Below are 14,589 nucleotides of genomic sequence, written 5' to 3' on the forward strand. Positions count from 1 at the left end.
TAATACTCCATTGTCTATATATATACCACATCTTCTTTATTAATTCAACCATCAGTGGACATTTAGGTCATTTCCATGTGTTGGCTATTGTAAATAACGTTGCAGTGAACATGGGGGTGCATATATCTTTTTGAGTTAGTGTTCTCATTTTATTTGGATAAATACCCAGAAGTGGAATTACTGGATCCTGTGATAGTTCTATTTTTAATTTTTTGAGGGAACTCCATGCTGTTTTCCATGGTGGCTTTACCAATTTACATTCCCACCAAGAGTACGTAAGTGTTCTCTTTTTTCCACATCCTTGGCAACACTTATTTCTTGTCTTTTTGATAATAACCATTTCAACAGATGTGAGGTCATATCTCATTGTGATTTTGTTTGCGGTTTGTTGCATCACTGATGATTAGTGACGCTGAGCATCTTTTCATATACATATTGGCCATCCGTATCTCTTCTTTGGAAAAAAGAAGAAGTTGGTTTTTAGTCTAATGTAGTCCCCCTTGCTTATTTTTGCTTTTGTTGTCCTTGCTTTTGGTGTTAGATCCAAAAAATCATTGCCAAGACTGATGTTAAGGAGCTTACTGCCTATGTTTTCTTCTAAGAGTTTAATGGTTTCAGGCCTTACATTCAAGTCTTTAATCCACTTTCAATTAATTTTTGTGTCTGGAGTAAGACAATGGTCCAGTTTCATTGTTTTGTGTGGGGCTGTCTCATTTTCCCAACACCATTTATTGAAGAGACAGTATTTTCCACATTGTATATTCTTGGCTCTTTTGTCATAAGTTAATTGACCATATAAGTGTAGGTTTATTTCTGAGCTCTATATTCTGTTTCACTGATTTGTGTGTCTGTTTTTATGCCAATACCATACTGTTTTGATTACTATAGCTTTGTAATATAGTTTGAAATCAGGGAGCCTGATGCCTCCACCTTTGTTCTTCTTTCTCAATATTGATTTGGCTACTTGGAGTCTTTCATGGTTCCATACAAATTTTAGAATTGTTTGTTCTATTTCTGTGAGAAATGCCATTGGAATTTTGTTAGGGATTGCAGTGAATCTGTAGATTGCTTTGGGTAGTATGGACACTTCAACAATATTAATTCTTTTCATTCATGAGCACAGAACTTCTTTCCATTTACTTGTGTCTTCTTTAATTTCTTTAATTAATGTATTATAGTTTTCAATGTACAGATCTTTCACTTCTTTGGTTAAATTTATTCCTAGGTATTTTATTCTTTTTGATGCAATTGTAAATGGGAGTTTTTTTCTTAATTTCTCTTTCTGTTGGTTCATCATTATTGTATAGACATGCAACAGGTTTTTTTATATTGATTTCGCATCCTGCAACTTTACTGAATTCATTTATTAGTTCTAACAGTTTTTTGGTGGAATCTTTATGGTTTTCAATATATAATACCATGTTATCTGCAAATAGTGACAGTTTCACCTCTTCCTTTACCATTTGAATGTCCTTTTATTTCTTTTTCTTGCCTAATTGCTCTGGTTAGGACTTTCAATATTATGTGGAATAAAAGTGACAAGAGTGGGCATTCTTTTCTTGTTCCCGATCTTAGAGGAAAAGCTTTCAGCTTTTTACTATTGAGTATAATGTTAGCTTTGGACTTGTCATATACAGCCTTTATTATGTTGAGGTATGTTCCCTCTATTCCCACTGTGTTGAGAGTTTTTATCATAAATGGATGTTGAATTTTGTGAAATGCTTTTCCTGCCCTATTGAGATTATTTTATGATTTTTATCCTTCATTTGTTAATATGGTATATTACAGTATTTTATTTGTGTATGTTGAACCATCCTTGTATCCCAGAGATAAATTCCTCTTGATCATGATGAATGATCTTTTTAATGTGCTGTTGAATTCGGTTTGCTCATATTTTGTTGAGAATTTTTGCATCTATATTCATCAGGGATATTGGTCTATAATTTTCTTTACTTGTAGTGTCCTTATCTGGATTTGGCATCAGGATAATGCTGGCCTTATAAAATGAGTTTGGGGATGTTCCTTCTTCTTCAGTTTTCTGGAAGAGTTTGGGAAGGATTGACATTAATTCTTCTGTAAATGTTTGGAAGAATTCACCAGTGAAATAATCTGATCCTTGGCTTTTCTTTTTTGGGTGGTTTTTGATTACTGGTTAAATCTCCTTACTTGATACTGGTCTCTTCAGATTTTCCATTTTTTCATGACGCAGACTTGATAGGTTGTATGCTTTAGGAATTTATCCATTTCTTCTAGGTATTCTAGTTTGTTGGCAAATAATTGTTCATAGTATAGTCTCTCATGATCCTTTGTATTTTTGTGGTATCAGTTATAATGTGTCCTCTTTCATTTCTTATTTTATTTACTTGAGTCCTCTCTCTGTTTTTCTGTTAGTCTAACTAAAGATTTGTCAATTTTATTTATCTTTTCAAAAAGCCAGCTCTGACTTTCACTGATCTTTTCTGTGGTTTTTCTGGAGTCTATTTCATTTATGGCTACTCTGATCTTTGTTATTTCCTTCTTTCTGCTAACTTTTGCTTAGTTTGTTCTTCTTTTTCTAGTTCTTTAAGGTTAAAAGTTAGATTGATATCCTTCTTGATTCATAATATAGGCATTTCTCGCTATAAACTTCCCTCTTAGAACTGCTTTTGCAGCAACCTATATGTTTTGATATGTTGTGCTTCCATTTTCATTTGTCTCAAAATATTTATTGATTTCTCATTTGATTTCTTCTTTGACCCATTTGTTATTCAGGAGAATGTTGTTTAATCTCCACATATTTGTGAAATTTCCAGCTCTCCTCCTGTAATTGATTTCTCATTTCATACCATTGTAGTCGGAGAAGATACTCGGTATGATTTTAATGTTCTTAAATTTGCTAAGACTTGTTTATGATCCATTATGTGTTCTATCTTGGAGAATTTTTCATGTGTACTTGAGAAGAATGTGCATTCTGCTGCTGTTGAATGAAATGTTTTGTATATGTCTGTTAGGTCCTTTTGTCTAAAGTACGGCTCAAGTCCATTGTTTCCATGTTGATTTTCTGCCTGGACGATCTATCCAATGTTGAAATTGGGGTATTGAGGTCCCCTACTATTATCGTATTGTTGTCTATTTCTCCTTTCAATTTTGTTAGTATTAGCTTAATATATTTAGGTGCTCCAATGTTGGATGCATATATATTTATGATAGTTATATATTCCTGACTTGACCCCCTTATTATTATATAATAATGATCTTTGTATCTTGTTAACATTTTTGTCTTAAAGTGTATTTTGCCTGATGTTAGTTTAGCTACCCCTGATCTCTTTTGGTTTCCACCTGCATGGAATATCTTTTGCCACCCATTTATTTTGAATCTACATCTGTCCTTAGAGCTGAAGTGAGTTTCTTGTAGGTAGCATACAGTTGGATCTTGTTCTTTAATCCTTCCAGCCACTGCATGCTTTTTGATTGGAGAATTCAATCTATTAATGGCATAATTATTGATAGGTAAGGACTTACTAATGCCATGTTATTATTTGTTTTCTGGCTGTTTTGTAGTTCCATTTTTCTTTTCTTCCTTTCTTGCTGTCTTCCTTTGTAAATCAAATATTTTCCATAATGGTATGCTTTGATTCCCCTCTCTATCTTTTATGTATCTATTTCAGATTTTTGCTTTGTGGTTCCCATGAGGCTTACATAAAACATCTTATAGATATAACAGTCTATATTATGCTCATAACGATTTACCTTTGATTGCATACAAAAACACTATCCTTTTATTCCCTGCCCTTTTACATTTTGTATGTCATCATTTACATTTTTTTGTTGTGTATCCGTTAACATGTGTTGAAACTATATCTATTTTTAATACTTTTATCTATTAACCTTTATTCTAGATTTATGTAGTTAACACATCACCATATTACAGTAATACAGTATCCTGAATCTGACTATATGCTTAACTTTACCAATGTGTTATATATTTTCATATGTTTTTATGTTACAAATTAGCATCCTTTTGTTTCAGCATGAAGACTCCTTTCACCATTTCCTATAACGCAGGTTTAGTGGTGATGAGTTCTCTCAGCTTTTGTTTATTAGGGAAAGTCTTTATTTCACCTTCAATTGCTGGGTAAAGTATTCTTGGTTGGCAGTTTCTTTCTTTAGCAGTTTAAATATATCATCTCATTCTCTCCTGGCCTTTAAGGTCTCTGCAGAAAAATCCGCTGATAACTTTAAGAGGATTTCCTTGTATGAGAGAATTTTTTTTCTCTTGCTCATTTTAAAATTCTCTTTATCTTTGGCTTTAGACAATTTTATTATTATGTATCTTGGAGAAGAATGTTTTGGATTGAAATTTTGAGGTGACCTATTAGCTTCATGAACTTGGATGTCCAAAACTCTCTTCACGTTTGGGACTTTCCAGCCATTATTTCTTTGAATAAGCTTTCTACTCATTTCTCCCTCCCTTCTCAAATGTCAATAATTCATATATTATTTCTTTTGGTGGTGTCCCATAACTCCCATAAGCTTTCTTTATTGCTTTTCATTGTTTTTTCTTTTTGCTCTTCTAATTGTATGATTTCAATTGATATGTCTTCTAGCTCACAGATTCTCTCTTCTGCTTGTCCAAGTCTTTTGTTGAAGCTCTCTATTGAATTATTCAATTAATTAAGTAATTGTATTTCTTCACCTCCAAAATTTCTGGTTCATTCTTTTTTATGTTTTCCATCTCTTTGTTGAGCTTCTCATTTTGTTCTTGTATTGTTTTCCTCTTATTGTTAATTTGTTATCTGTGACCTCTTGTAGCTCTCTGAGTTCCTGTAGAAGAATTATTTTGCATTCTTTGTCAGACGCTTCCTGAATTTCCATTTTTGGGGGGTCAGTTAATGGAGGTTTACTGCGTTCCTTTAGTGGAGACATGTTTCCCTGATTCTTCATGATCACTGTAGCCTTGCGTAGGTGTCTGTGCATTTGAAGAAGCAATCACCTCTTCCAGATTTCGGAAAGGGAAGCCTTTCACTTGTGGATGGAGGCACACTGGATTGTGCTATGACCCTGGGTCTACTGGTGCAGGGCACTAAGTTCAGGGGCATGTGGTGACCCCAAGTGCAAGGAGGGTGTGATGTCTCTCCAGCTCAGGCCACTGGAGTCCACAGTATCAACAACTGTGTTTCTTGGTGAGCACTTCAGGGGGAACACAGTGTCAGCAAGGGCTGTTGGGCTCCAAAGTGGTGCCTCCAGGACTCGTATCTAGGGACCAGGGCAGGCAACAGTGGTGACCCAATTCAGTGGTGTCACACGCTTAGCTGTAAGGGCCTACTACAAGTCCCTATGTGGTAGCAGAGATCACTTGCAGACATACTTGTAGTGATGGGGTCTAGGGTAGGTAGCAAGGGTCGAGTCAAACTGCACTTATTGGCATCTGTGGAAGACCTGGGTGTCAGTATACTCTCCTATGGCTCCATACTCTACCCCCAGGCATATATATGGCGGTGGAAGACAGTGACAGAGGTGAGGCTGGGGGATATGCAGGTCCGTAACTGAGGGATCAGCTATAGGTGGGCATGGTGTTGCTGGCCAGTGACAGAAGGCAAGATCTGATTCCTAACCACAAGCAGCTGCACAGGGCCCCTTGGTGTGTTCACCCTTGGCTACACACTCTCACCTCTGTGCATACGTACTGTACTGGAGGACAATGATGAGCATCAGGCCATGGAATGCAGGTGCACAGCTGGAAAGGCTAGCCCCAAGTGCAGGCAAGCTGGTGGAATCAGCCAAGCAAGCTGGCGTCTTGCACTCACACAGCTGCTAGAAGACTGGGTTGGCTGCCAGCTTAACTCCTGGGTTGTGGTGGAGGCGGGGAGAGACCCAGAGGGCTAATGTCCTACACTTGCACAGCCTCAGAGAGCTTTGATGGCTACTGGTGAAGGTCCAGGCTCTGGCAACGTGGGTAGGGGTAGGAAGGGGTGGGGAGGGAGCAATAAAGGACTGGGGCATAGCTGCCTTTAGTGAACTTAAATAACTCTGGGGCAGCTGGCAGGATCTGCGCAGTGAGATAGTGACTTCATCAGTGGCGGAAGCTGCCATGCTTGCCCACAGAAAGGTCTCTATGACCCATAGGCACTCCCGTTGTGTGTTTGCTAATAATAACATTCGCTTTTCTTCCTTGATCCTAGCCAGCTCTCTTTGCCAAGCTGGGTGGGGTGAAACTGAAGCTGGACCTTCACACAGCGCCAAAAGAGGCTAGAGAAACTGGTCACTCACTCCACTTTTCCTTCCCGGGTGGAAAAATTCTTACTAGCTAGGGCATTCTTTCTTGGCCCTGAACAATGCTCTCTTGGAGGATAGAATGACACAGGGAAAGTAAAGTTGTCTTCCTTCTCTTTTTGTGCAATTATTCTGTTTGTTGTTGTTGCTGTTGTTGTTCCAAGGTGTTGCTAGAACTTCCTAAGTGGAATCTAAAAGTCTACTGGAGTTGTTTTTGTTCATGTACAGCTGTCTAATCGTTGATGCTGTGAAGGAATGGGGAAGCTGAGATCTCCTACAGCCCCATTTTTCCCTAAATCTGGTATTAACCCATCTGGGAAAGAACACTGCATTCATATAAAGGAAAGAATTCCGTATGCCAGTCCAGTTACTATCATTGGCACAGTAATTGTGCACACTATTTCTCCTTAAACAAAATTCCCAGTGGTGTATGACAAAATACCAGGATAAGCATCAAGGACACCCAAAGTCATATTGTCTTGTGTAACTGCATCTCCCGTGGGTTGACATTGTTCACCATTGCCTCTGTAGGAATATCTTGGAAGAAGAGGTAGTTACATAATGGACAGCTTTTAAAATTTCGGAAGAATCCTGGGGCAACAACAGAGTCTGTGCAGGGCAGCACTGGCCATGTCACAACCCTCAGATGGACATTAGGCAACGTGGCAAGGACTTTATTGATGACCTCCTAAAGGGGAGTCTGGGTGCTCTAACATTCCACTAATGTCCACCAGTGATCCTAGATTTATTTACAAAGTCCCTACTATAAGGAGAAAGAGTAAAAGTCCACTTTTTCAAGCTTACTTCTCTCCCACCCTACATTCATTCCTCTATCACTCAGTAGTGATAGGCCATGATCAAAGAGGAGGAGGGCAATGATGGATCAGAAATCAGGACCAACCCCATTTTATTGGTTCCTGCCTTGGCAGCTGCGTTTTCATCTTGCCAAGTTAATGAGGAGGTTTTATTTTGTCAGGTTCATGTGCTTGGAGATGAAAAGAAAAATAAAGTCATATACCCAGAGGAAAAACACCCTGTTGAGTGAGGGGGAATCATTTTAATACTATTAATTGGCACTATTTTTCTAAAATTTGGTGGATGATACAGGAGATATGTCCACTCGGTGGTCTGGATTCATATTCTTATCATCGTGATTAAAAGCATATAACTAATCAAAGAAGTGGACGGCCGGTAAAGAATTATACCAAGTTCCTCATCAATCTCTGAGGCTGAGTAACCCTGGAAGACTTATATTGGTTCAACTCAAGACACTTGATCACACATTAGTCCAATGACTGTGACATAGTGGCTGCAGGTCCTTCACTGGTTAATTCAGAGCTTAGTGCACTGATGGGTTTCATGGCAGGCCACTCCAGAATATGCCACTTTGGCATATTGATTATTTTGAATCAAAGTTACTTGAGAAACAGGCAGTGCGAAAAGAACACTCTGACCCTCCTTTGTTCCCCTGAAACCAGGAAACAAAGCTCCCATGAGAAGGTGTCTTCCCTATGCTGGGAAGACGGAGGGCATCCTTATCATCAGAGATAGGGAATTCAGGGTAGAGGAAGCTGTATAAATAAACTTTGTTACTTCTTCATTAACTTTCTACCTCAGGCCCAAACTGACTTGTTTTGTCAAATCTTCACCAATAATTGTTTCTTTGTCTAAAAGGGTATATAAACAGCCTGCTTTGGTCACTTCTTTGAGCATCATATTGTTATGATCTTCTGTACATAACATATTAAATTTGTTTTTCTCCTGTTAATCTGTCTTGTGTTAATTTTGTGATTAGTCCAGCCACAAGAACTCAAGAGAGGTAAGGGGAAAATTTCTCCCTCCCATCAGTTTTGGCAAGCCAGCCAGGGGAATCACTGGCTGGAAAACTGCTTTCCCCTGGGACTACTGCAGAGGAAGAGATCCTAGGATGTCTGACAGAAGCTGGCAGAAGGTAAGCATTTCTTACATCAGCCTTCCAGAACTCTGTCTGCAGACTCTGCTGGCAATGAAGGTGGTAAGAGTCTTTTATCTCTCTCTCTCTCTCTCTCTCTCTCTCTCTCTCTCTCTCTCTTCTCTGTGTGTGTGTGTATTTAGATTACCAAAAGAAAATATTTGTAGACCTAGTGCCTCGGGATTAGTGACTCTGGTAAAAATATATTATGAGTACTCTTTTTTACTATTGATCTTTCTTCTTGCAGGGATATTCATTGTTTTGTCTACTTTATGACCAGTGAGAATATTCTCTCTGGTCCCTGCTAGTCAGAGGATGCATATGCATCTGGTGGACAGCCAAAGAGGCTGTGGATCCAAGCTTAGGGAATCTAAAAATATGGGTGAACTTTTGGCTTGGTAAGTCAGTCTATCCTGTACAAAAGAGGAGGAAACACACGATTCTTTGTGTTTTGGAACAACTGTTTAAAAACAGGGCTCCTCTTGGCCCCGTGGCCTAGTGGTTAAGTTTGGCTCACTCTGCTTTGGCAGCCTGGGCTCAGTTCCCAGATGCAGACCTACACCACTCATTGGCAGCCATGCTGTGGTGGCAACCCACATACAAAAAGAAGAAGATTGGCAACAGATGTTAGCTCAGGGCAAATCTTCCTCAGCAAAAAACCTTTGCCCTCTCCTTTGTGGATGGCTCTTGCATCGATGGTTAAACCATAGAAAGGTTTATTGGTTTGAGTCACTGTTAAGAAGATCCTATTCGTCAACAGCCAGGTGATGGATCCTTTGAATTTGAAAAAACTTTTAAAGTGAAAAATTTTAGAGAGCTCTCATCTGAAACAATTGTTTTGTTGGTACCTGTGGAAAGATACAATTATTAGTGAGTTTTATAGTGTACCTGATTCATGGCTAAAATTTTAAAACAAAAGCTATAAGATCTTTGTTTGTCTCTATCTGCATGTTATATATGTCTACGTGTGTATGTTAGAGGTGTATGATTTTTTTCTACCTCTGGATTGTATTGCCAAAACTAATTTGTAAAGAGGTCTATGTAACTGGCTAAAAATAAATAAATTATTTCTAAATCTAAGAGATATAATAGAAACTAATCCAAATGTTTTTCAAGTTCACATGATCTGAGATAATCTTTGGTAAATAAAAGCTAGCTTAAGTTTGGTGTAATCAAAATAGGTCTATCTTCAGAGTTATCAGCATTAAAAATAATGCAGATAAAAACAACTTTTATTCTGCCTTGCTTTACTAGTCAAATAAGTTCATGTTATATCTTTTACAAAATTTGTCAGCAAGAAAAATCACTTAGGATGATGACTGACCTCGTCTAACATCTAATGAAGTTTTTATAGGTAATCTAAACATAATTGTTAATAACAAATTATTTAAATAGATATAAATGTGAAAAAAATTTCTAGGTGAACTTTTTAGCAAATAGTTTCCAAAACTTTTTGGTTACTCAAAACATCAAAGTTTTGCTAAGTTAAGTTAAATAATGAGTTAAGTCAAATTCATTGGATATGTAGATCATCTCCAAGTAAAATAAAATACTGAAACATTACTAAAAATAGGTTTATCTACTTTTGGTTTCCTTTGCAGAGGAAGTAAAGATATTTGAGTCTATTGGTAAACATGTTTTCTGCCACATTGGAAAATTTATTATGAGGAAGAATATACTTCCAAAAATTTTGAAATGCATTTATAAGTTTGCTAATCTACTACAGGATGCTGATATATGATAGGCAGTTCACAATTGCCTGCTTCCTAGTTTTCACCGGAAAGCAAATATTACAAATAAAAAAAATTGTTTGAGAAACTGAGAATACAAAATGAACCAAAAAGAAAATGTCAGAAACTTAGACTAATAAGCATAAATTAACTGAGCAAACTGTGTATACTGGTGCTGAGAGAATGCAGGCAAAGCAGCAGGTGCCCCTTTGGAAGGTGAGAAGCAGTGGAGCTCCCATAAGAGCTTCCCCCTCTATGTGAGGATTTACTGTAACTTCTTGTTTTTCAAACTGTGGTCATAGACAGTTGGTGAATTATAATTAACACTTATTTGAATTGAAAATGTACACAGTGTCTGTGTTTATTTATTTGGATGGATTGATGATATATATCTTCAATTCTGTCTTTAATTTATAAATAGATTTATTATAGATTTATTTATTATCTATATATGAATGAAAGAGGGTAATGTCATAAAGTGAAAAACAGAATGCATGCACGGCATATACCAAAAATAGGAAATACATGTCAGTTTATTAAACTTTTATTTCAGTTACTTATGTGGTTTTATAAGTGTAGGTGTGTGCTGGGCCACAATATACACTATATTTCTTACTGTGGAATGATCCAACATGTTTGAAAGCCACTGCTCTGATACTGCAGTAAGTTGAACAACCAAAAGTTCTCTGCAGCCAAATGAAAAGGCCAATACAAGAACAGCCACTCTTTCTGTCCCGTACACACACAATTATAACTCCTCAAGGCCAGGCTGTAATCACTCTTTGATAGGCTCATACTTTGTTGCCTTGTCTGTTCAGATTTGCAGCCAGGCAGCAATCTTTGTTCACAAGAACTTCTCCTGGGGCCAGCCCCATGGCCTAGTGGTTAAGTTTGGTGCACTCTGCTTTGACAGCCTGGGTTCGGTTCCGGGCGTGGACCCACACCACTCATCAGTGGCCATGCTGTGGTGGCGACCTACTTACAAAATAGAGGAAGATTGGCCACAGATGTTAGCTCAAGGCCAATCTTCCTCAGCAAAAAAAAAAAAAAAGAGGAAGATTGGCAATGGATGTTAGCTCAGGGCAGATCTTCCTCAGCAACATCAAAAAAAGAACTCCCATTTCTATGACTATTTGTATGACTGGGAATTCTGGTGGTGGCCTCCCAGATATTTATAGCTCTGCCATCAGTTTAGAAGTTGTTGTCCCATCTTTCAAATCTTTATTCTGCCTACTCAACTTAGAGCACCCCTCTTCAGCAATGATGTGGGGATTCTGTTGCCCTTGCTTGTTCTATCATTCCCAGTCTAGCAGAACAATGTCAGGATGAGCCTATAGACAAGAGTGAATCTCATACCATAATTTCCAAAAAGTGTATGGTTTATTTTAACTATATTATATAGAAGGAGCTTACATTTATTTAACATAATGCATAGGCAATTATGCTATCCTCTAAGAGTAAATCTGTAGTTATTCTAAACAACTGCCTGTATCATTTCTTTTCTAGATAAACTTTGGAAGTTTTTGAAATTGAGAAAATAATATTTGAACTACTAAAGTTGAAATTGTCAGCAAAAATAAAAATAGATGACTATAGAAGTTCCCTTGTCAAAATTGTTTTGTAAAAGAGCTGAGTTTTTCTTTTTTTTACAAAACTAGTAGAAATAATAAGGGTGAAAGAAAATGACTGTACAGTGGTCCCTCAATATGCATGGAGGATTAGTTCCAGGACCCCCTGTGGGTACCAAGTCCCTTATATAAAATGGCATAGTATTTGCGTATAAAGTACACACATCCTCTCATATACTTTAAGTAATCTCTAGATTACTTGTAATACCTAATACAATGTAAATGGTATGTAGATAGTTGTTATACTGTATTTTTTAGGGAATAATGACAAGAAAAAAAGTCTGTACATGTTCAGTACAGATGCAACCATCGTAATCCTTTCAATCTATGGTTGAATCTGCAGATGTGGAACCTGTGGAAACAGAGGGCCAACTGTATATGAAAAGTATGATATGTGTTATCCGTTGAAGAAGGTATGAGTAATGGAGACGCATTTCTGTTAAAGGGTAAAGGAAAGTAAATTTGTCCTAAAATAAAATGATTGTTAAAAAGATAGGATAAAACATAAATGGATATAAAAAGTTGTAGAAGGTTTGTGGAAAAGGAATCTTGAGAAAGGAATTTTATGTGTGGTCAAGCTAAGATTGGAATGGATTCATTTAAGTTTACAAAAATTTTTTAATATCAAAAGTACACTGGTGCAAAATTAGAATTCGGTTTTCTCTCTCTTAAAAGGACAAAGTCTTCTTGGACTATTGGTCTGCTCTTGATAAGATATTGTGGTAGGTTTTTCTTTACCATTTAAGCAATCTGCCTGAAAGTGATGATTTTGTATTTTATCAAAGTAATTTCCTGTGCTTTATCAGACTTTTGATTGGTTTTCTCACAACTATGTAACCTTCTGTGTTTGCCTTTGAAAATCTTTTATTGTCACTGTGGTCAAATAGATAATTAAGTATTGTTTCATAATTATCTGTGTTCCTTTTTAGTCAAGTGTCCAAAATTTTTTGATATTTTTGACAAACTTCCTATAATTCAAATTCTAAATGAAGTCTTTTTGGCCTCGAACTAACTTTGGGATTTTCCAGAGGGGCTCTGGAACATATCAAAGATTTGTTTTCTCTCCTTATGAAAGGAGAGCTATTACACTAAATAGGCTTATTTGTTATGTTAAATTATGTGGGAAACATTGTCAAATAAGTGATGCTAAACCTTCTTAGATTATATCTGTGTGGATATCTGTTGTTAACATAAGTATTCCAGAAATTTTGTGAAATTCCTAGAAATCTGATATGTCCTAGTATGTTATCACTTGTAATTCTATTTATTATCTTGAAGTGTTGTGTGTCACAGTAATAACCAAATTTCCTTGTCAATTGCAATTCTGATCAGATCTTTAGCTGTGGCCATTTTAAGTCTTTTGCCATTTACAGTTATTATTTTACTCTCATGCTTTTAAAAAAGTGTTCCTGCAAAAGTGCTTCATCTTCAGAGAGATTCATGGGAAGGACTCTGACAAGTACTCTAGAATACAAGTTTCTGATGACTTTCAGATCATAACAATGAACTGGATAAGAATTTACAGAACTCTAATGGAGAAACTGATGGCTTCATAAATCTTGTAACAAAAGATCAAGATCAACAAGAATTAATTACATAGGACACAATGAACTGATGAGGATGATTATAATTTTTATGACTTTTTGTTTGAAATATTGCTGATTCTCTAATCTTGCTTTTCCAGATTTAAGGAAAAATTTTTTTTTCTCTTAAGCTATGACTTAGAGCAATTTGGTAAAGTATGATTTTGTGAACAAAGATGAAACAATTGCTTTTAGTGCCTGCCTGATTCCTCCAAAATTCAAAAACTCTCAGTTAGTATTCTTATTTTCAAGGCAATATAGTTGTTTGCAAGAGTTCAGTAAGAATCTGCTCTCCTTGTAACAAGACACAACTGAAAACATTGGTTATGTTACCAAGTCTTTGGCTGGAATGTCATATTTAAAAAAGATATGCATAGACTTGGATATGACAAGACAGCTTTTAGGAACTAAGGTTGACTTTATGGAGCCAATGAAGCCCCTTGGCTTCATTGATATTATCAATATCAGCTGATATTATCAGCTGGTATCTTTCTTACAAGGTTCTTGGAAGCCTAACCAGCTGAGTAAGCAAGGTCACTTCCTGGCAGATACTGAAACCTCAGGATATTTGGGGAACTGCAAGAAGAGAGGAATTCACCCAAATATGTAGGTATTACAGGTGAAGTCTGATGGCAAGTCCCTGGCTTGGCTTCTCAGCCTTAAGAGGCTTTCAAAAGTTCAATCTCAGACTCCTTAGGAAAAGTTCCAGCGGAGCAGATTTAAAAGAGCCTGTATGGTCAATCACTATTCTTGCTGCACTTATATAAATAATCAGGCCAAATTTATTGAGACTAGACTTATTTTGCAAGCAAGTGAGTCTCCATTTGGCTATCTTTGGTAGAAATGAGGGTGATTTTAGAAAGAAAAATTATATTTCAGTAGAAACTATGACACACGCTAGTGGATACTAGATTCTAGTGCTGTTCATTGTCTTTGAGGTTTTAGACTGGATCCTGAATTCTCCTAGTTTCCTCATATCTGGCTACAGTTCTCCAAACTAACATTTCCAATTTTCTTTCACCTGTTTGACTTGGAATTATTAAGCACAAAAGCTGTCCTTTTTCCTCAAAACCCTGCAAACTGAATATGAACAACTTGATATAAACTTCAGCGAAATCACCACAATAGCTCATGTTAAGCCAATCTTCTTCATGTTTGTTGCTATATGGGCCATTCTGAAAGCTTGCTGGTACACCCAATGACATCATCAGAGACATTCAAACTGAAAACCAGGAAAATCTGTCAGATTGTCACTGCCTGCCCTCACTCCATCTGAAGAGGCTTCAAGCCTGACATCCAGAAATCTTCTCTACTTGCTACTCTCAGAACTCATAAACTGGGATTATAGTCTACTCCAATCATTAACCATTGTTTTTCTTTTGTTTCCATAGAAATGCTTCATTAAGTACCTGATTGCTTGCGTGATATAGTCCTAACTTTGGGAA

This window comes from Diceros bicornis, chromosome X, assembly GCF_020826845.1.
Source record: "Diceros bicornis minor isolate mBicDic1 chromosome X, mDicBic1.mat.cur, whole genome shotgun sequence".
NCBI classification, from domain to species: Eukaryota; Metazoa; Chordata; class Mammalia; order Perissodactyla; family Rhinocerotidae; genus Diceros; species Diceros bicornis.